Raw genomic sequence first — 23,703 nt, forward strand, 5'->3', positions numbered from 1 at the left:
TTGGGTCTGGCACTGAGCAAGGGCTCAAAAACGACCTACACAGAATTGAACTACATAATATGAAAGTACACCTGCATTTCAAAGAATGGGATTTTTCAATTAGAGGATGAATCCTACCATTTTTAATGAACAGAAGCCTATTTCATACTAATGCTGTTGACGTAGGCGCAAACCTTTCCTTTGGATCATTCTAGTAGGTTTTACTTTGCCCAGTGCTTAGCTAATCCAATTCTGAGAATACAGCATCACTGCTGGATGTTGAAATGGAGCCATTTGGGGAAGCTGAGCAGAAGACCTCCCAGTAGGAGTTACGCCCCTGCTGGACTGCCGATAATAAACGATCCTGGACAACTCACAGTGCGATCTCCTCGCACACTCTGTACTCTGACCATGCTCTCCATGCCTGAATTTATTGGGTGATTTCCAACAAGGTTTGGAAATTAAACATATTTTGAAGCCTCCAAAAACTACCAAGGAACAACTTTAAAAGTGATACAGCTGTAGATAGTTACATTGCTTTTTAAAAATCTTTAAAAGAACACCTTTTTACAATAAATTTTGAGTGTTGGGGGGATGGATAGTGAAAATTAGCAGGAGGGATCAGAGAGAAAATGTGGAAATGGTTAATAAAATCTGGCCCTTTCCAGGCAGATAATTCCACAGGTTACAAGTGTAAATATCAAAGAAGGCAGTAATAATATATTTAATTACACTGTCCCTCCCTTTTGTCTCCTTAGGTATTCTTCAGCATTTTCTGGACATGCATTCCAAGTAACTAACCAACAAAGACCTATGGAATATCTTCTATACCATGAGCCCAGCCTATGACAGGTGAAAGGAAAAAGAACACCATTTTGTACAGTTTTTTAGCTTTTAAGAACTTAAAAATGCTTTCCAATACTGTACTTTATCTCGTTCAATCCAAGATATCCCTCTCATTTTACAGGTGAGTAGTAAACTGAAGAGTGTATGACCAGGATCCCACGGCTTTACCAGTGGCTGAGTTGGGGCTCAGCCCGAAGTCTTCTGACTTTGAGTCCTGTTCTTTTACATCTCTCTTCCTCTACCGACAAAGACCAGGGTGCTTTTTAACACATTTATAGCATACAATATATGCTGTCACAGCATGAAAGACCTTCAAGAATGTCTTTTACAGACTCCTGTGTAAAAAGATGTTAGAATTAAGTGTTTAATTTCTTCTACACCAGATCCCCTTTGAAATAAGCCAGAGAAGACTTAAAAAAAAAAAAGTCTTTGTGGGGAAAAAGATTTGTGGGGAGGCAGGACAAGTACGGAAAGGCTTTGGTGGAAAGCCTGGGGCCATCCTGTTCAACTTGGTGTGGATGGGACCAGAGGAAGGAAGACACTGAAGGCCAGGTCACAACTCTGCCTCCCAAGAAACAGGAGTGGCTCCAGGAAGTAAGTGGTAGAGAGACTGAGATCCCCACCAAACCTGCTTGTCTTCCCCACTTGAGCTGTGAAGTTTTGAGGACCAGAGGCAACAATGAAAAGGGTGCTGGCTCAGAGGAGGCAGAAATTTACAAGAGAGTTAAGGAAACTTAAAAAGCAGTAGCTAATTTAAATTTTCATTAAAAGCAAGAAAGAGTAGAATGGGCACTGCAGAAAGTCAAAATCAGTGGTACAGGAGAGAAACTCGAAAATGCCATGCAATAAGGAGGGAAAAAGACAAAGTGATTGAAATAATAAGAGAAAAACTATTGGATTTAAAGAACAGATAATACAGCAAACATAGATAAGAACTGTTCCTGGGAAAAACAGAAGAGAACAGAATAAATCCCACAAACAAAATAACCAAAAATATAAAAGAAGAAAACTTTCCTGAGTTGATTTAACCATAAGGATCAGAGTTAGCTGCCAATTACAGAAATGAAGTTTCTAGAAACACTAAACTTCAAGGTCATCTGGGAAGTATGGTTTTTATTCCAAGTAGTTACGTGCCCATATGAAAATCAAGAATTAGGTTACTAAGAAGGTAAATGTGCATTTGGGAGAACACTACCACCCTCTGCCATAACTGAATAAAACTGTATTTGCAGATCAAAAGATCTGAGTACCTGGCAAATTACCTCAAAGATTTCAACTACCGGATACATTCAAGTTCAAGAACAATAGAAGAGTTTTTAAATTATCCAGGCAGATAGCCTCAGACAGCCCTATAATATTAAACATCAGATGACAGTAGAGAAATATCTACAGTTTTGAGTGCAAAAGGTTGCCAGTCAAGAATTCTACACTCATCCAAGTTGTCACTCATATCTGAAGGAACTATAAGAAAGTTTTCAGCTACTCAGAGGCTCTTGAAGTATATCACTCACATCCTTCTTGAAAAAAGTCCTTAAGTTACATACCAGCCAATTGAGAGATGAATCAAAGTAAAGAATGGAGACGTTCTGATGAAATGGAACTCACGGTGATTACTAAAATCATTTAAATATATCATCTAAATAACTTTAAAGCATGATTATAAAAGTTTTTAAAATACAAACAATAATTATTAAAAGATAAAGTAATGTGAAAAAAATACTTGATATACATTTGCCAAAATTCAATAAATATACACTTAAGATTTCTGCATTTCATTGTTTGTAAATTTTACATCAAGGGGGAAAATTGTAAGCCAATATTAAAGCCTAGTTAATAATATTCATGATGAAATATTTAGAGCATAAGCAGCTTGACTTATGTCAAGTAAAAACTAGCACAGTAACTATGACAATAAATGTAAATGGCTTAAACTCCTTTATTTGAAAAACTAAACCTAGCAATATGCTATCCCAAAATATATACTTAAAACGAAGAAAAGAATCAGATTAAAAAAGGTAAACTAGCAAATACATCACACACACAAATGCACAATTTATAAAGAAATCAGGATCACAATGTTTTTTATCCAAGTAGAATTTAAAGCAAAAAGCTTAAGTGAAATTTAGATTAATATTGACAAAGTGAACACAAAGAAAACAACTATCATGACCCATTATATGCCACGTAATATAGAATAAAAATAAATAAAGCAAGAATTCTCAAAAATTTAGGAGGAAATTGATAGAAACATAATAATAATAGAAGACTTTAAGTTAACACCTTTGACAGCTTGTACATGTGTGTGTAACACACACACACCAATACAATAGTCAAGAAGCACCCCGGGTGTGTTTCAGTCAGTGCAGGGTTAGTCAGGACAATAACTCTGCTTGTTCTAGAGGCTGCATTTTTCTTAATGACAGTGTACTGTATGTGAGCTTCTTTGGCATCACACACCATGGATTTATATTTGGCTTATGCTGTCAAGAAACCCCATTTGCACATGTGCTGCTAACAAACCATACTCCTCCGTATGGAAGATCTAACCAAGCCCATGAGCTATAAAATCTAGAGAGGTTTCATTGTTGATTCTGGAGGAAGAAGAAGTGGTATGGGCTATAAGAACTGGAAAAGATTTCTTATAACTATTAATATCTAGATATTTCAAAGCAATGGGTCCTAGTACTAGAACAGATACTAGAATGAGGAGGTTTCAGATCTTTCAAGCCAGTTTTCATTCCCTAAGGCCAGATCATGCTTCCACAAACAGAAACGAGATGGGAAGAGCAGCGAGGTTAAAGGAAAGTTGATAGGTGTCCATGAGGACACTGTGAGTTTGCAGTAGTGACCAGAGAGCCCATTGGAGATGCTTTGCAGACAGTTGGAAATGCAGAACAGGATCTGGATTGGAGAACGACTGTCACAAATGTGAGTTAAAGCTTCACGTTTCTTTCAAGTTACTTCGGAAGTGGATATAGGATTAGTAAGCCTGCTAAAGCCAGGCAATGAGACACTAAAATCCACACAGAGAAGTCTGTGCATGGCGTGGTAGGCAATGTAGAGCCAGCCAAGGTTTTGGATCAGAGAGTCATTCTAATTACTAGGAGACTCCACATTCTAAACCCAATTTCACTTCCCTACGTGTCTCTCCACTGATGTTTTTTCTGCCCTATAGGGTTACCCAGAATGCATCTGCTCCCACTTCCGTATGACAATAGAAAGGAAAGAGAAATAGCATTTAGCTTTTGTTTAGTTCGCAGGACTAGCAAGAGAAGCCTTTGGAGGAGGCACAACACACTGAGAAAACCACATTAATCATCAAACCAGGAAACTGGAACACTCTCCAAAATCATTGCTATAAACTCAATATTTACACAAAATCTGGAGGTTGGAGTTCTTGTTACTACAGGGAAGGAAAATATGAAAAGCTGCCAGAAAGAGAAGCCCACTTGCTACCCAGTCTCCCCAAATTCATCCCCAAGTGCAAGATTCTCGCCTTACAGAGAAGGAAATGGTTGCCAAAAGACGTTTCTCGGCCAATAACATGTCCATGCACTTCACTGTTCCCAATGACCAGGCCCATTTTGAGTTGAGGAAACTGTAGCCCCAAGGGCACAGTGACCTGCCCAATGTCACATAGCAAGTTAGCAGCCAAGCTAATTGTCAAACCCAGTTTGCCCTGCGACTCAGCCACACAAACCACGCCTGACAGAGGGAAAATTATCTGTGTTGTGTTTAAAGAAACAAACTCATGCCAAGCTCATTGGGTCTGTTCTTTGGAAAGATGAAAGCCTGTGGTGATGGAGGAACTGCATATGCTCAACTTTTGGGTGAAGTCACAGGGACCCTTGCTACAATTTCTACAAAAGAAATAGTATCTGCGAGCTGGGGGCTTTCCAGGTTCTTACTACAGCATGGTTTGGCTGGAGCCCAGCCCAGACTTCCTGGGCCAGAATTTCAAGGTAGGATCCTGGAAACCAAATTCCTAACAGGACTCCCCAGGGGATCTTAAACAAACCAAAGAACAAGCACCACTGGGGTTTACATTCTGCACCAAACAACCCTGAAAGAGTGAAACCAGATCTTGTCCCCAAGCCTGAGGGCAGAGTGCACAGGGATCCTCATCCTGCCTTCAGTCCCAGGTCCCCATGTGCCTTTCTAGCCCCTGATCATCACTCAGCTCAGCCCAGCTCAGAATGAGTCCCCCTGAAGGACGTCCCTCTGCCATTCTAACTTCCAAAACCTGTCATCAAAGCAACTCTTCTCTCCTAATGAGGTAATTGGTGCCGTAATACCATTAGGAAGGTGGCCCTGGTGTGCAGCTCAATTAAGAAAGGTGCATTAAATGATTTACATTTCTTTATTTAGCTGAAGCACTAGTTCTAGACTTGCTAAGTAATAAAATGTTGCTAATGAGCCAGAGTGTGGGGCTCATTTAATTCTATACTATAGCTTTCTAAGTAATTGATGCATCATTCTTCCTCACCCCACTGTCCAATTTTTCTTCACCTGATGCTGGAAACAGAGAGACAGAAACAGAGACAGAGAAAGGAAACCACATGTCAGATGGCAAAAGGGAGGACGAACACATAGACGGAGTCTCAGCCAGATTGTGACAGCCCAATGCCCAGAGTGAACCAGCAAAGTTATCTCTTAACATCGGGAGCCCTATCCGTCTGGGAGCCCTAATACGGAGGGTCTGGGTGCAGCGTCCCCATCCTGTGGATTCTGCTGGTCTCTGGAAGAGCCCAGGGGAGGTCTGAGTTGGGATGAATTAGCCTTGTTACTAACAGGGCAGCCAGTGGAGCCGTATCAACAGCATCACCCAGGAGCCCATGGGAAATGCAGAATCCTATGCCCCACCCCCAAATCTTCCGAATCAGAATCTGGATTTGACAAGGCCCTCAAATGATCCTTCCGCCCTTTGAAATTTCAGAAGCACCGAGCTCGATCCTCCCAGTATAAACCAGAACTCCCCAGGCCTCCCTCCGAGCAATCCTCCCACAAGAAGCCAGCCCAGGCCCACCCCAGTGGCAGCATTGCTCTTTTCTTAAATGTGGGACTATATTCATGGGAGAAAAACCTTTTTTTTTTTTTTAAAGAAAACAAAACAAAACAAAGAAACAGAAAAGACCAAGAAAGAGTTTCTGGACTTGAGAGGTTCAAAAACCCGTATTTCATTGTACTCACATAACCGCTGATCTGCCCTGCATCACACCCAAGGGCTGCACTCTGCTCTGCCAAGCCACAAGTGAACGAAAACCAGAAGGAAAACACTCCTTCTGACACAGGAGAGCCAGGAACGCCCACGCAGAGACCAGCCTTCTAACATCACAGCATCTCGGCGTGTGGGAGCGGGAAGGGGCCGCAGAAGTCATTTTCCACCCTTTCATCCTGGAGAACAAGGAACCAAGACCCACGGGGGACAAGAGGTCTGTTCAAGCATCCCAGGCCTGTTAGCGGCAGAGCTGGTGACGGCTGGGCCCGGGTTTCTTGTCTCGGATTCTCTTTTTGTGGCACCAGGGGCCCTGGGGAAATCTGTGCAAGGACTATCTCCAGGCCAGCTTGCAGAAGCCATTTCACAAATTTGCACAACGTGAAACTGTATTCTTCTAAAGCAAGTGCAACATTACACGGTTGTAACCACTGCTGTGGAGGGGTAACCCGGAGGAGCCAGCTGGCTGCTGGTCTCAGAATACTGGGCAGAAAGTGAGCTAATCCAAGCTATGCTCTCAAACACTTGAACTGAATTCGACATCAGATTAGGAAATGGAACCAACTTTCTTTTCACTCTCTTTTCTATTTTTTTCACTCACTCTCCTCCCCAGCCCCTCGAGCCCCAACCCCGTACCCCTAATCTGCCTCTGGCAACTATCAATCTGTTCTGTTTCGGAGTTTGTTTTTTTTAGGTTCCACATGTAAGTGAGATCATATGCTATTTGTCTTCCCTGACTGACTGACCTCACCCTCTCCTCCACGGGCTGCTCCCTTCTACCTTCAGCACTTGTGCAATCATCTGTGTGAAATGGCTGGTACCACCACCTCTACCGAACATCTCCACAAGTGACTGATGGCTTGTTTGTTCAGAGTCGACCTTTTTTTTTTGTTCTTCACATTCACGCAAACTGACTTGAGAACCAAGACAGAGTAACATGAGTGTCCCTGAATCCCAAAGTCTCAACCAGCAACCCCACAACCGAGCAGACCCCAAGGAGCTCAGATCCCAAATGACCAAGTGACAGCAGTGGAAAAACCCACGTGAGAAAACCTATGTTGAGGACAGTGCTGCTAAAAATCCAGCTGAATCAACTGCAATCCTCCAACCCTCCTTTCTCCACTGCCTCCAGGGGCCAAACCGAATCTCAATCTCACCTCCCGTCCCTCTAACGCCTAAACTGGCAGACAGCAGCCTTCTGCTTATTCTGTCCATGAAAGGTGAAACAGTGTGATTTCTAAATTCAGGGCTCCTGGAATCCATTCCTTCTTCTTTTGTCAGTTTTGTTTGTTTGTTTGTTGTTTCGTTTTGTTTTTCTTTCGGTCCTAAGCACCCTGCCATTTTTTTAAAATAGAGCAAAGAGGGGGAAAAAGAGAAGAAGCGAAGGCACCTTCCCTGCAGGGACGTGAGTGACTGCCATGTTTCCATGGCTCGCCCTCCACTGTTCTCGGTGACCCCTGCAGACTCCCCTTATGAGTGAGTGTCCCGGAATGTCTCTTTATTAGGTGTCTGGAGAAGGGAAGCTGTCGTGATGCCAGCGCCCCCACACTGAGGACTTTATTAGGTTTTTAATTTTCTGTCTGGGTGCTCCTGCGGCATCAAACTTTCCACAGCTGTTAGGAGCTATTAAGTAAGTAGCCTTGTCGGGCCCTTTCCCCACCCCCACACAGCTTCTTAATAACAGGAGAAATTTCTGGACATGCTGCATGGAGCCTTTAAAAGAAAGATACTTTGTCTCTCGGGTAGAAATTGTTGGGGGTCCCAGTGGGGAGATGTTCTGCCCTAAGAAAAGCGCCTTGTCCTTCCTTGTCCGCGTCTTGGCTTTGGGCAGGGCTGTTCAGGCAACGCAGGGAACTGACCTGCGGTGGGGGGGCCACGCTGAAATGAGAACCCACTCTCTCAGCCATTCTGCCCAGTGAGGAGGGGACCAGAGGGGAGCTCTGACTGTTTTTAGAGCTGACTTGGAATCCAGCCCAGAGCTTGATGCCTGGTTCAAAGCGTTCCCTCCTGAGTGGACATTCTGAGACCTGCCACGAAGAATAAAACTGAACGACTTGCAAACTTTCCCCTTGTAGGCACACAGCTGTGGTTCTGGACAAGGGGCAGGGCTGTTGCTTATGTGCCCCCCTCCCCTCCCCAGAAGGAAATCCTGATTCCCACCTGTCCCCATGATCCCCTCCCTGCCAACATCCCTGAGTTGCCCCGAACCCAGCCATCCACAGGACATCCTGTGTGTAAATCCAAAGATGGGGGCTTGTGCACTCACACTGACTCGCATGCATGCACGCACACGCACGCACAGAGTGATGCATTAGTGGACCAAGCAAACTGGCCCTTTCCCATCACACCCATAGATCTGGATCGGGAAGGTGATGACTACTCGGCGGGCAAAGGACAGGCTCTTGAGAGCCCCGAGAATTCTCAGCCTCCCTCTCGGCTCCAGCCTGCCCAGCAATTTGCTTTCCAGTGGCCGCCTTTAAGCCTCCCTTTGAGAAGACCTTATTTGCAGGGTGAATGTGAAAGCCTCCAGAGAAGAAAACCCTTTGGTGATGCCCGCCTCGGGAACAATTTTGCCTCTGAGAGCAAGTTGGTATTTGGGGTTAATCCTTCTGTGGAAACACTGGGTTGAAAGCCAGGAGGAGGTCAGGGGTCTGATTACGGCTTCTGTTTACATATAAACTTCCTGGTCTGAAGAGACAATAGCAAGGGTTGGGGAGGGGGGGGAAGAAAAGAAAGAAAAGAAGATTTTTTTTTAATTAAATGGACTTCTTTCTTAAAAAATAAAGTCAACAAGATAAGGTGGAGCTTGTGGAATCAAGTTTTGATTTTAATGGCTAGGTACAAATATTTCTTTAAAAATTGGCAGTCAGGATTTACATAATAGGGTTGAAGCATCTTGTGAAATAAAATTTGAAATGAAATACTAATATATACACATATTTATATGCATAAGTATATTTTTAAAAATAGGAGGAAAGTAAACTTAGTTATCGCCTGAGAACCAGAGGGCCAGTTTTGTTGTATTTTTGAGAGTGGGCTCTGATTTGATTTTTTTTTTTTTTTTCAGTTTGGTTTGGTCAAGGGAAGTCATGAAGACTCTACAACAGGCAGATGAGCTGAAAACTATGGTATTTAGGCCAATTAAAAACTGCTATAAACACACACATACAAGAAAAGCCTAGATGACAGTATTAAAGCCAAATAACCCCATTCTTTCAAAAGAATTAAGGACAAAAAAAAAATACTTCCTCCACATGCTCAAAAGAAGGCAAAGCAAAACTATGCAGTTGGTCAGGGGAGGAGGAAAAAATGCCAAAGTGGTTACTATAAAAGAGAAGTTAATTTTTAAGATCCATTACTTGAGAAATTTTTTAAAGGATTAAATTTAAAGACAAAATTGTTTTCTTTCTTTCTTTCTTTCTTTCTTTCTTTCTTTCTTTCTTTCTTTCTTTCTTTCTTTCTTTCTTTCTTTTCTTTTTTGAGAAAGAGACAAGGGTTTAAGAGTCTGTCCCAGACATCTTTGAGAACATTAAACAAAATATACATGAAGAAAGCCAATTGCTTGGGACATTTACAACCAGATGAAACTTAGGTACGTGGGTTTTAAATTTCAAAACATCCCAGAGTAAAAAAGAGACCCCAAATACTTGATGACTAGTTTCCTTTTGTATTTCTAACTGGTGAGATTTTCTTGAGGCTTTTGCAAATATTAAAGATGCTTCTCACTGTTCAGTTTATCAAATAAAAAGGAAAGCATTTCTTCAATAAATCCTCATCTTTCTACTTTGTCTCCAGCTAAAGAATTTTGGAATGCCAGATTCTTAACAGTTTGACAATGAATTTGTCCACAAAAGTATGTTAAAACAGAGAGAAATGAACAAAAGTTAAAATCCAATTTTATAGGTCATGAATTGCCCCTTCAAAAGAATCAAGAACCCAGGCTGACAGAGGCAACAGGCACGGGAGATGCTGACAGTGATGGAACTCTCCACTTTGGTGCTGTGAGGCTGGCAGGGCTGGATTCACAAAGCACACATTTCTCATTCTTTGGTTGTTCTCAATAAATTCTGTGACCTCCCAAATTCATGAGCTACTTGGCCTTGTTGGCATGGCCTTTTCCCTTTTATTTCTCTCATCCCCTAAATGAGGACAGTTTCTTGATGTTTTCTAATACCATTTCCTTCAGAGCATCTGACAGCAGGAAGGAGGCTGTTTCAGTAGCAGGAGTAAAAAGGAGACAAGGGAAGGAGCAGAAAGAAGGACACAGACAAACAATTCAGCACCAGACCAGCAGACACAGAGCCCAAAAGTTCACGGCCGAGGTGGCCCAGAAATGCCATGGCTGAAGGCGTGCATTGCCAAGGGACACCCAGCACAAAAGATCTGCATTTCTTAGGGGCTCTGATTTTCTATTGCCCTCCCTTGCAGAACCACTTTTGAGAAGGTGAGGCATTTCGCCAGGCTGAATATGGTGGCTGAATAAAGGGGAAAGAATTCGGGACCCGCTGACAAATATCAAAGGTTGTCAGAGAGCGAGTTGTGAGTCAAAGGGTGACATCAGATTGTGTTATAAGCAGAAGCAGAAGTAAGTCTAACAACAGCTGCCCTTTGGCTCCAGAAGGGCAAGTGGCGGGGCTCTGGGCTCTGCAGTGGACTAAGGCCAGGGTGCCCACGTCATTCATCCCTTCAAACGGGGCACTGTGGAGAGGAAAAATCAGGAGTCTTATCCGAACTATACTGGGACAACACATTGAAAAACGGACTGCCTGAGGCGAACTGGGGTGTTGCTACCTTAATTAGGAATCCCTCCAAAATCTAGGAGATAAAGTTTTGCTGCTCTTAGAACCTTCTCCCCAAAGTTGAGCCCCAGCTGAGCTCCACTTTCACAGAAGGAAAGCCTCTACACTGGCAAGAAGTCGGGCATGAGGATGTGCCTTGGCCAAGTAAGTGCGGGAAACAGACTGTTCACTTACTACCTACTCCGGGAAACTCACAATATAAATACAGTCGTCCCTTGGAATTCACACAAGATTAGTTCCAGGACGCCAGTGGATACCCAAATCTGCAGATGCTCAAGTCCCTCGTGTAAAACAGCACTGCCCTCTGTATCTACAGGTTACGGAGGACCAAATGTATTAGCACATTAGAGATCCTGAGAAGGGCTGCAGTAAACTAAACCACTTAGCATTGTTCACCCCAGAGTTTTCCCAAAGGTTTTTGACCACTGTGAGACCTTCCGTGGACTGCACACCGAGGCCCTGTGGACAGACACTGCTCTAAACCTTGGGAGGCAAGGTATAGACGGGAGGGCTGGGATGACGGGCGATGGGAGCTGGCAGTGTACCTGGGAGCTTCCGGGGCTCCTGAGGCTGACTCTGGCAGATGTTCAGCTGGGTGAGGTCATACAAGAACCTGCCCTGGTGCAGCCAAAAGGCCTGCAGAAACACGTCTGAAGCCATCCCATGCCGTGAGCAGGAAGCCTTTGAGTTCACATGAATGTCGGCAGGCCCTCCCCCCCGACAACCCACAAGGCCGGCATGGATATTAAGGAAATGGTGAGCCCGACCCGTGCTCAGCTGAAACACAGAGAAGCTCTGTTTTCCTGTGAGCATTCCCTCCTTCAGGGGCACGAAGCTACACCTCATCCATCCTGCCACGTCTCTGGCCTGTGTGTCCTGAGGGCAGTGCCTGAGAGAGGGTGGGTGACACAGCCCCAGTCAGGGGCCACTCTAATCAAGAGGATGAGTTCTGGTAATGGAGGTGACGAGTGACCACAAGGCTAGGAGGCAAGCTGGAGGCAGCTTGGGTACCAGAAGAAGCACTGTCACTGGACATGGTGGGCTGTATTGACACACGGTTGGTGAGGCAGAGGCTGCTTGTCTCATGGACGCTCCACGGTTCTCACCTGCATTATCACAAAGTCCTCTGAGGCCATCTCCTTGTGGCCAGTCTCCGGCTACTCCTGTTTGTCTCTCATTTTGTAGCCAGAAACACACAAATTCACAGAGGCCTTTCAGAGCATCTCACAGTGAGCTGGTGGGCAGGAAAGCCCTACAGAAGGTCATGGTGATTGGGTGGGGGTCAGAGATCAATGATCCCCAACACCAATGTCCCACCTTCTTCACGTGGTGCCCAAGGCCCTTCAGGAGTGCTCTCTAAGGCAACTCCCTGGTCTAGCCCCCTCCCCTCTGCCTCTACCCGCCTCCCCTGCATCTACTTACACCCGCTGCTCTCTGATCCCTAAACATACCACTCTTCTCATAATCCTTTGCTTTTCCAATGCCATTCCTTGCCCATAAAATCCTTGTCTTCCCAGCAAAACTTTCCTCATGTGCTTTAAGACCCACCTGAGATTTCACCTTTTCGGCTGAGCATCCTTCCCCGCTGCCCCTATACCACCTCCAGTCAGGCAGAATTCAAGCTTGCCCACTCCAGGCGCCCACTCCGGGCGCCCACATCCATGCCCTCAGGCAGTCTCCGTGACTAGACTCTGAGTGCCTGAGGGCAGGAAGCTGTCACACCGTTTCCTTTGTCTTGCTGCCGACCCCAACACCTGCTGCAGTCAACGCCCACTTAATGTGGGGTCATGGGCTAACAAACAGAACTCTGAAGAGTTACAGTCAAGATTCAAACAGTTTTCCTCAGCCTTTAATATTTTACATGTGAAAAATAAAAGGCACCAGAAACATGCCTTTATGCTGGAATCTGAAAAGAATGATCAAAATGATTAAAATGTGGAAATGGACCAGGACTTCATAACCATGGCTGAGCAAAAGGATGCTGGCTGGAGACTACCACCCTGTCAGCTCATTTCCCAAAAAAAATGGTAGCCTGAATGGCTAAAGCCCTTTTTATTTTTTATTTAAAGCTCTTTTAAAGGGGACTAAAAGCAATTCACCTCACGCCCACCCAAAGTCCATGATCTCTGTGAGTCCTTCCAGGAAGCAGATGTACACATTGGCGCAGACAGTTACCTTCAGCTCAAAGGAGTTTCTAAGACGGAAGAAATATGAAGCATGGGGAAGAGGCAAGGACTGGACTGGGGAAAAGGAGGTCAAGGAGAAAGACGGTACCTGGGAGGCAAGAAGAGGATCAGAAGACTTGACAATAAAAATACAGAGCTTCTTCCTTAAAAAACTAAAAATAGACTTACCATATGATTCAGCAATTCCACTCCTGGGCATATATCCAGAGAAAACTCTAATTCAAAAAGATACATGTACCCCAGTGTTCACAGCAGTGCTATTTACAATAGCCAAGACATGGAAGCAACCTAAATGTCCATCAACAGATGACTGAGTAAAGAAGATGAGGTACATATATACAGTGGAATACTACTCAGCCACAAAAAAGAATGAAATAATGCCATTTGCAATAACATGGATGGACCTAGAGATTATCATACTAACTGAAGTAAAGTCAGACAGAGAAAGACACATATCATATGATATCACTTATATGTGGAATCTAAAAAAAGATACAAATGAACTTACCTAAAAAATAGAAATAATCTCACAGACATAGAAAACAAACTTACAGTTACCAAAGGGGAAAGGAGGGGAGGGATAAATTAGGAATTTGGGATTAACATATAAAATAGATAACCATCAAGGGGACTACTGTATAGCATAGGGAACTATTTTCAATATCTTGTAATAACCTATAATAGAAAAGAATCTGAAAAAGAACAGACTTATATATATGTATAACTGAATCACTTTGCTGCACATCTGAAACATTGTAAATCAACTATATTTCAGTTAAAAAAATACAAAAAAAGAGTTAGTGACTCTCACTGTATATGACTTCAATAAATGTTAGATATCTTTATTTAAAAAAAAACAAAAACACAGAGCTTCAAGTAACCTCAAAGTCCTGTCAGAAGGGATGGGCCCAAGCCAAGACCCTATGGCCCAAGGAGCTAGAAAACAGAAGTGGGAGGCGAGAAGCATTCATCCTCAGGACGTGCAGCGGAATAAGCAAGCCGGCATTTTTCCACTTCTCTGGTTAATTTCCAGTCATAAAAATATGGCCCAAGACTTTGTAAAAATATTCCTAAAACAGTCCACACGCTTCCCAAGGCAGAGGGTAACTGTTATGAACAAATCCACAGAAATTCTGGTGCCAAGAGCAACAAACTGGGAATAAAGAAGGAGCAGGAAACATGAAAAGGGGGGCTAGTCAGAATGCGGAGTGATGAATGCAGGTCATCCTCCCCTCCCAGCAAAACCAGAGGGCGGTGGGACTTGACAGCACCTCAGAGGCTAACTGCGCTGCTGAAAGGTCCAACACAGCAGTCCTAAAGGATATTCTCAGCATGGAGAAAGTTCTGGAGCATTGTTGAGTGAATGTGGTGTCAGTCAGGCTCATAAGTCTGCAAACTCGGTCCTTAAGATCACAGCTTCTTAGGGCTTGAAGGGAGACCATTAAGGTCAACCTTGTTGTGTCTCTGAAACCCCTTCATGTGGACCCCTTTATGGGGCCAGTCAGTTTTTGCTTCACCACATCCAGGTATCTCGACTTACAGAAAGTTCTTTCTTACAGTGAGTCACATTCTTCCCCTCGAGAGGAGGAGAGGAGGAGGAAGGTTGGGAGTGAACAGAGTTGGCTACCCTTCCCCAGGAACCTTCCTTCAGGTTTATGAAGACAAGTCTCATGCACCACACCAAGCATCCCGTCACCTTCTATGACGTGAGTTCCGAGTCACTACCCTGGTCAGTGTCCTGAGGACATGGTCTGGTTGGAACAGAGTGCAGACCCCCTGGGGGCCAGGCCTCACTCGTGTCTGCCATTGTACAGCCACCAGGAGACTGTTCCGGGGCAGCAGCTATATCTTGATGCACAAAGAACAAGGGTGCCCCCACCCAAAAAAGTAGCTGCAAGTTTGTGTTGTTCCTGCCAAAAACTTATGGTGAGGGTATCAGAGCCAGCCTAGCTGCCATGGGGCTAGCACTACCCCTCTCCTCCTCCCTCTCTTCCTCCCTCTCCTCTTTGGTACTTAAGTGCTGAGACTTAACCTTGCCAGGCCCACCCCACCTTCAGTTGTCTGTCAGTGCAACTGGTCATCTCCCAAGGAAATCTTCACTCTGAGGGTGCCCAGCACCCCAATAAGTGTCCCTAAAATAAAAGAGTTCCCTAAAGTGCCACGGAAGACTGAGAGGCACTAAGAAAACCTGCATTGCCTCCTTAATAAAGTGGGAACCCAACCCACTGAAGCCGGGAACAGACGGAGGCTCCCAGACAGCACAGGAGTGCTTGGATCCCATAGCTTCCAACACCAGCTCCCTGAGACCATCCTTCCTCCTAGAAATCCTCACTGGCATCTCAGGTCAGGAATCCAGCACCTCTCTTAAGAAAACCAACCCCCAGCCCTCCAAGCTGGCCGTGGTCAGAGACTTCAAACGGGAGAACAACCAGGAGCCAGGGCGGTAAGATTCACCTGTAGGAAAAGGAATGGCTCCCTGCTTTCTGGCAGCACCGGTCGCTTAGTGACCACTTTTATATCCATCATCCCATTTGGTCTCAGCATAATCCAGTCATACAGGGAGGGCAGGAGTTATTTTAATTTTCCAGATGAGGAAACTATAAAACCAAGAGGAGAGACAGTGATCTTCTCAAATGCACAAATCAGAGAAAGAGCTGTTTCTAGAGTCAAGGTCTCTGGTCACTTTCTGATGGGCATGCACTAACTGGCTTAAAACATTCCCACATGAAGCACTGCGCCTATAGCAGCAGCCCCGTGGAAAGTTCTGAAAGTGGACACTTTTAGAAAGTGGCTCCTATCAAGCCACTTTTGTCCTGCAGCCCTCAATCCGTGATGGCGCAGTGACATCCTTTGAGATAAAAGCCATCTGTGCGGGGGCCCAAAAGAACACACAGCCACACCCTGGGGCACCCCAGGCCCCGCTGACTCAGGAGAAGCATTCCCACGGGTGACCACAGTCAGTTCCAGGCTGTTGCCCTGGGAGACAAGAGAAGCAAGCAAAGAGCTGCCCGCCCTGCCCAGTCTTTCCGGGGCAATAGCTTAGCCCCGAAGCTGGCAAGCGCCCACCACTTGGGTGTGACTCGGCGGGGTGCCCAGCCCTGCAAGCTCTTCCAGGTCTCCGTTCCTGGTAACACCCTCACGCTTCACCCTCTTGCATATGGGAGAAGAGTCATCGGTCTGGCAGCAGCCTAACTCAGCAGCTGATTGGAACAGGGAACAGCAGAAATCTTCACCAGACCAACCTTTCCCATGAGATTATTCCAATGTGAGTTTTAAAGCCACTATTTTAAAGGACTGAACATCAGGCTCATACAATGTGTCTGATGAGCACATTTTCTAATTGAGCACATTTTCTTATTGAGCATAGGAATACATTTAGTGCTCTTCTAACTAGCAGCCTGGAAAGACACTCCCATAGATGCTTTTCAATGAGTATTTCCCAGACGTGGAGTTACACACACACACACACACACGTAACGAGGGAATGGACCACAGCAAGGTGTCGCTCATAGTGGTATGGAAAGATACCAGACAGAGTACTAATTTCTTCAGCTCAAATCCCAGTTTACCTATCTTATAGCTGTGTGACCCTGGACACGTTAGTCAACTTCTCTGTGTCTTAGTTTTCTTACCTGCAAAATGGGGATGTTAGCGCCTAGCTCACAGAGTGATGTGAAATTAAATAAGACGGTCACACCTAAAGCACACTTAAAACAGTGCTCTGAATGTAGTAAGACCTGGATAAACATTAGCCTTTATTAAAGGAATGTTTTCCTTTAATCCTGTCAATAGCCCAAAGAGATGGGAACTATTACCATCCTGATTTGGCAGGTGAGAAATGGGTTCAGAGGCATCAAGCAAGATTCCCAAAGTCAGTGCTAATAAGAGGCAAACTCAAGACCCTGAACAGGTTTTTCTGGATCCAAGCCCCGTGTTTTAATTTACTGCACAATATGAACAATACAAATGCCTCCCAAGAACCCATTGTCTAATATGACATGCGGGATTAGTATTCGTTTTGCATCTATTAAGTACCAGACACTTTGTTGGGGCTTTACACACATTAACGTGAGTAAACAAATAGCCCTGATTCAGAGCAAAATGTGCTAAGGCCCTCACCAAGTGCCACTGAAAGTCAGAGGAGGGCAAGTGTCACACTGTCAACCTCTGCAGGCCCCTCTTCTCTCCTCTGCCCCTGTGACATCTCTGTGGATCAGAAGGTCAGGCAACCTCCTGGAGTGGGCTCACGCAGGCAGCCGTAGCGTGTTTTCTTTTCACTCTTCTGATTTCCTGAAATATCAAACCTGTACGAACAAGCTACATGCAAATCAGAGGTTATTCAGAGTTCCTCACCGCCAACCCCAACCACCCAGATTTCTGATAGTTTGGGGTTAGCTGTGCCTTGGTTCCATCCTCAACAACCAGTATGGACTTAAAAATTTTTTTTTCTTACCCATCTCAGTGGGGCAACTCAATGGGGAAAAATAAATTATGACTCTAGGCACTAAACATAAATAATATTACTCAAGGTACTAAGTACTAAGAAGAGATAAGCTATTTCAATGGAAAGTTGTCCTCACTAAAACCTAAAAACATGAATTTGAACAACCATATTTAATATGAAGACTGGACAAATCTACTTGAATGTTTCTTTATGAAAATTGGGGAAACAATAAAATTAAATTTTGAAATGTTCTTTTTTGCATAATATAAACCTGTGCATTCAGCCTTACTCAATCTTGTTGCATATATATATATATATATATGCAGACACGTAGGTGCATACACACCAAAAGCAAGACACAGCAAAATATTAATAGTGGTTACCTCTGGAACATGGGTTGATGGTGGTTTTATTTCCTTCTTTATGCATTTCTTTATTTCACAAAGTGTATAAAGTGAGTCTGTGTTATTTTCATAATCTAGAAAGATACCAAAATTATATTTCAGTTTTAAACATGTGCAAGGGAAAACAGATTTGTTCATATTAGCTATTAGTATTTTAAACTGGTGAGAAAGTCTAAGAATTCCACTATAATATGAAAAGAACTAATTAGAAAACTCAAGAAATGAGTTAATGAAAATAGAGAAAAGTATATAATCTATATTTATAAACTAACTCAATTTTTGCAATAAAGTATTAATGATACATCAGCAACAGACTGTTTGGCTCTTTGTATCCATGCATTTATCTCAAGTTTAAGCGATGGTGTCTAATCTTGAGGAAGAGGAGTCATAGATCCATCCAAGAATCAGAGAAGAGTTGCAAACAATAAACTTTCCACCCTAATGAGGATAGAAACACACACATGCGCCACAAAGGCTGACACATAAATTTAGAAGCTTCCTGGTCCCTGACACCCATTCACCACTCCACCCAGAGCCCATGAAACATAGGTCAAGAAATTCTGCTTCAAGAATCTTCTTCTCCCAATCTCCCCCCAAATTTTTATTATGAATAATTTCAAATGTAGAAAAAAGTTGAAAGAACAGAACGGTGAACATCCACATCACTTCTGCCTAGACTTAGCGGTTCTTACCATTTTTGTGATATTAGGTCTATTTACCTACCTTTTCACCGAAACACTGAAAATTATAAACACGATTAACACATCCCCCGTAAATACTTCACCTGTGCCCTTTGACAGTAAAGGTGTTCTTCTTCAGAACAACAAGCATGCTACACCCAAGAGTATTAGCAGTAATTCCATAATATTTATTATCAAGAAACTTTTTAATACGATAAACAATCACCAAGAAGGTGAAGTCCTAGGAGAATGTAAAGACCTGCAGATGATAATCTGGGAAGACTGTACAAACACTGTCCCCAAAAGAGAAGTGAGCACAAGGATTCTGTCTTTTCCCTCGCATGTCTGGAGGCAGGAGTCTGCCCTGCCCCAGGACACCAGGCCCAAGGCCTTGGAGCAAAGGAGGAGACCTCCGTAGGGCAGCTGCCTCAGCCTGCCCGCAGGGGCCCATGGGCTCTCACCGGGGATGGGCGGCAGACACAAACCCTCCTCCTTTCATTCTCCACCACAGAGAAAGCCAATGACCCATGTCATGGTGTCCGGCTCCTCACCTCCCAGCAGCGTAGCCATCAAAACTCGCAACCAATTCATGTGCTTCAGCCACCCCTCATTTTCCTGCCAACTCCCCCAGACCTCTAGCAGGATTAGCTGAACTCAGCCAGACCCAAGAGATCTGGCTGGGCTAGTATGAATCCTCTCCATTCCAACTGGACTTATTTTTTCAACCTGATAGCTTTCTATAGTGATTTCTAGATGCCAGAAAGTTACAAAGTTCAAAAGTTAAAAAAAAAAAAAAAAAAGCACACCCATCCTTGCCCTACTATAACCTCCACATCAACTCCCAGTGCAATCTCTTTCAAGATCCCCTCAGCCCTTGCAACAGAGCTCTGCCTGTGGTTATTCTTTTGACATTGTTACTTCATAGTGTCTCCCCCGCTAGACTGAGCTCCTTGAGAAAAACAACCCTGTCTTTTTCAACAGTGTATCCTCTGTATAGTGGGTTGAATAGTGGTCCCCCAAAAAGATATGACCATATCCTAACCCCACCAGTACCTATAAATGCGACCTTATTTGGGGGGGAAAAAAGGGGGTTTTGCAAAGATAATCAAAGATCTCCAGATGATATCAGCCTGGATTATTCTAAGGATGATCAGCTAAATTCAATGACAAGTGTCCTGATAAGAAACACACAGGAGAGACAGTCAGAAGAAGGAGAAAGCCGTAGGAAGCAGGAAGCAGAGACTGGAGTGATGCGGTCACAGACCAAGAAACGCCTGGACCACCGGAAGCTGGAAGACACAAGGAAAGATTCTCCTCCAGAGCCTTCGAAGGGAGTGTGGCCCTGACAATGCCTTGATGTCCGACGTTTGGCCTCCACCACTAGGAGGGAAGAAATTCCTGTTGTTTTAAGCCTCCAAGTTTATAGTAATTTGTTACAGCAGCCCTAGGGAACTCGTATACCCTAGGAACACCGTCCTTGACATAGTTTGCATAAAGCACATTTGTTGAAGAATTGCAAAAGCTGAGGGTGTGGCTTTATACCTTTTTCATATCCTACAGACAAGGAAGCATCTCTGAAGGCCACTGGACTCTGGCTAACAAAGACGGAAGCATCGTTATTCTGGTGTCCACTGAACAGTGCGTTCCTTTAAAGAGGTGTTTTAATCTCACTTTATATTCATTGTTCTGCCCTCCTTGATTTTACTGTAAGTGACTGAATGGACTTTTGATGTATTGCCAGCACGCCATAAATTATGAGCCTCTTTCTTTAAGGTTGGGGAGGAGAGGAACTCTACTTCCCCGTTCAGTTATTTCAGGCAAGGGTGGGAGCAGGTTTTCTGTGCCAGCAGCATCCTGATTATGATTCAGGATGTGCGGCCAAAGGCAAACAGTTCCTCTTCAAATTCAATCAAATAGGAAGGAGCAAAGGCCCAAACAAGAAAAGCCGGGTTCTCTTTGTGTGCACAGCCAAGGGGTCCTGGGAAGCTTGGGAGCGATGACGCCTGTCTCAGGCTTAGCACGGCTGGACTTAAATGGGACTCAGGAAACTTCTGCACATATTCAGAACAAGTTTCCAATCCCTTCTGACAGAATCACCCTCTGGACAGTCCCAAGTCGCTGCACCGGAAGTTCTTTGCAGGCTCTAAGGACAGAGGTTAACCAGAATAAAAAGCATTCTTTTTGATCTCTTTGCTTTGGAAACAATTCTGTATGCAACTTCAATGCTGTGGATTGTGGTCACCAAGAGCCAAAGGATGTCTTCTGTGGCCGTTCTGCTTGTTGAAACGCGGTGCAACCCAGAGCAGTGATTTTTCACTCAGGAAGTCATGAACCCTTCATGGATTGAGAAATTCGTTTAGTGAGAGGCGCCAGCTCTTTTGCTCAAATGAAATAGAAGGGGATAGAAAATATCAGAATGTATCTTGCATAGTGAGGGTGAGCATCGCACCATTAAATTTTGCTCCAGTTTCATATATATGTATGTGCCACCGGCTTGTGATAGAAAATGTATTCCTCACTGTGAGTCATACTCCGAGGAAGTCTGAAAGCCACTCTCTTAGAGAGTCTGTTGCACCCAGCCGGAAAGCATTCTTTCTCCTCGCCCACGTCCCAGTTCTTGAGAGCACCGTTTGCATTTATGATGTGAACCTGATTAACAGAACAATTCATCACACACCTGACAAGAGAAGCATCCATTCCCCCATCACTGTGCCTGAAGCTCAGTCCCCTGCTCGTGGGTCCTTGTGTCTACACCTTGGTAGAGCCCTGCCGGGCTCACTTCCATCTTCCTGGAACCCACTGTTTTTCCTCTGCAGCCCTCCACAGCTTTTCACGATGATTCTGAAACAGACTCAAACATGGGGCTCCCGAAGTCTTTGAGGGGGGAGGAAACCACCTTGATTCTTTCACTAACCATCCCTTTGTTTTTCTATACCAATGTGTCCAGTTTCCCCTTCTGCCATTTTGCCCAGAAGATGGTCACTCTGGCCTCCGTTAAAGATTCTCTCTCATTCACAAACCTGCTGACTCACCTAGCCCCATGGCCCCATACTGGGGCTGATGTCCCAACACCTGTCCCCTGCAAGGCCTGCCTCATAGATCTGCTACAGGCTTTCTGGTCACATGTAAAGATTGTAACTAGAGCTTACTGATCGCAGGTAATTAAGAACTGTAACTAACTAGGCTAGCCAAGTAGTGTAGACCAGATCGTGCACTTTGGCATCAGCAGAACTGGATCCAAGTTTTGGTGCTGTTGTTTTACTGGCTGTTGACCTTGAGCAAATTGCTTAACGTCTCTAAGCCTCATCTGTAAAATCAAGATAATGCTAACGCCCATCTCAAGGGCGTTGTTGAAGCCTGCTCCTTTTTTTTTTTCCCCCAAAGATTAATTGAAGTTTCTGTGATAAATTCTTCTTGTGAATCCTATGAATGGACTTCAAAAAATTCTTTATTCTTTTGATGCTTTCAGGAATCTATAGTACCTAGGAAAAATGTAAAGAACAGAGACTTTCTGGAAAATATATATCATCTAACGAGTCAAGCCATTCCTGACACCTTACAATTATGAAAATTAAAAAGAAAGGGACAAGGAAGGGAAGCAGGCAGAGAAAGAAAATTCTCCGTATGGTCTGACTTCCTGAGACTGTACCGCAGGGATCTTCTTGCATTAACACCAGACCAGGCTCTTCCCTCTGCCAGCAGCACCCTCTGCTTTGGTGGGTCCATAAATCTGATTCAGCACAAAAGATCCACTTAATGGAAAGCAAGTGTGTTGAGGGAAAAAAACTGCACTCACATTTTCTTGTGCATTCTTTATGCAAAGGAGAATTGATCCAATAACCCAAAATAACCAAAAGAACTGCCCTTTGCATCTGGAACTGGTCTTTCTTCTAAGGTGGCCACGGATGATGCAGCATAAAAAATATACAGTTGATTTTAAACTGGTTTTTAAAACCTTTAATATTCCATCTGTAGCACACCAATAGGTAAAATACCAACACTTCCATTTTTTAATGGTCGAAAACACAAATAGATAATTCAGAGAAGAAATAAAGTTTCACATAATGTTATAAAAATGTTTAAGTTTACTAATGATCAAAGAAATACCAAAAAGCAAAACTGAAACTCATCTAGGCTAATCAAATCTGTAAAGATTGAAAAGGATAATTACTGTTAGTGTAGGAATGAGAAACCAGGCATTCTTCTCTGCTGATGGGATAGAAAATATAAACTTTTCTGATAGCTATTTGGTAGTACAAATCAATAGCTTTAGAAGTTCTGTACTTTCTGAGTAGTAATTTAAATTCCACAAAAACATCAAAGGGAAATAAACAAAGATGTAGGCATGTGGACAATGTACAAAAAACTCTCATAATAATTTTTGTGATAATGAACAACTTGATAGCAACTTACATGTCTAATAAGGAAATTAGTAAATAAATGATGGTTCATCAATATGGTGGAATATTACACAGCACTATATTTTTTCAGTGGAGGTACTGGGGATTGAACCCAGGATCTCCTGCATGCTAAACTAAGCATGAGCTCTACCACTGAGCTGTTATTACCCAGCCCCCCAAAATTATGTTTTCAAATTTTTTAATGGCTTGGGAAAACGTGAAGTGTAAAACTCTGCACATAGATTGTTCCTAATTAGATAAATAGAGACACAGATAAAAGAAGGTTAAAATAGAACATACTAAAATATTAACAGACATTATTTCTGGATGGTAGGATTACAGGTAAAAATTTCCCCAGGTAATACAGATTCCTGAAAGCACTGAAAGAATAAAGAATTTTTCTAAAGTTCATTCATAAACTTTATTTATTTCCAAACCTTTTAAACTGGGTATGCATAACTTTTATAATTATGTGTTTGACTCACTACTGTGTTAGACCAGAGCTCTAGCCGGGGGTGAGCTGACTTAAGCATGGACATTTGGCTCTTGACTTCCACGTGCTGGGTGGTGGGCGGATGTACGTATCACACGTGATCCCATTCCTTAAGGGGTACAACACATAGAGGTGAACAATCTGAACACAATGAATTAAGTAATATAGGATTATGATCAGAGCAAAGCCTTCCACATAGTAAATACTCGACAGACTCTAACTTTAGTAACAGGTGAACAGAACAAGCAGTTAGTGCT

At 43.7% G+C, this 23,703-nt stretch overlaps 1 long non-coding RNA gene across 3 annotated transcripts in view; it reads right to left on the minus strand.

Annotated features, from left to right (window-relative positions):
* The window catches only part of LOC105101257 (uncharacterized), a 57,035-nt gene that overhangs the window by 22,069 nt on the left and 11,263 nt on the right, over positions 1–23,703 (minus strand). Inside the window, exons 2-4 of one of the 3 annotated variants that reach the window (XR_004137265.2) lie at positions 17,853–17,947; positions 17,145–17,342; positions 15,480–15,622 (exon numbers count right to left, since the gene is read on the minus strand). The exons of 1 other annotated variant lie outside the window; for it this stretch is intronic. This is a non-coding gene — a long non-coding RNA (uncharacterized LOC105101257). The remainder of the gene's footprint in view (positions 1–15,479; positions 15,623–17,144; positions 17,343–17,852; positions 17,948–23,703) is intronic. One more of the 3 variants, XR_010383912.1, reaches the window with a different exon arrangement.

The sequence above is a fragment of the Camelus dromedarius genome, chromosome 2 (genome assembly GCF_036321535.1).
Source record: "Camelus dromedarius isolate mCamDro1 chromosome 2, mCamDro1.pat, whole genome shotgun sequence".
NCBI lineage: Eukaryota > Metazoa > Chordata > Mammalia > Artiodactyla > Camelidae > Camelus > Camelus dromedarius.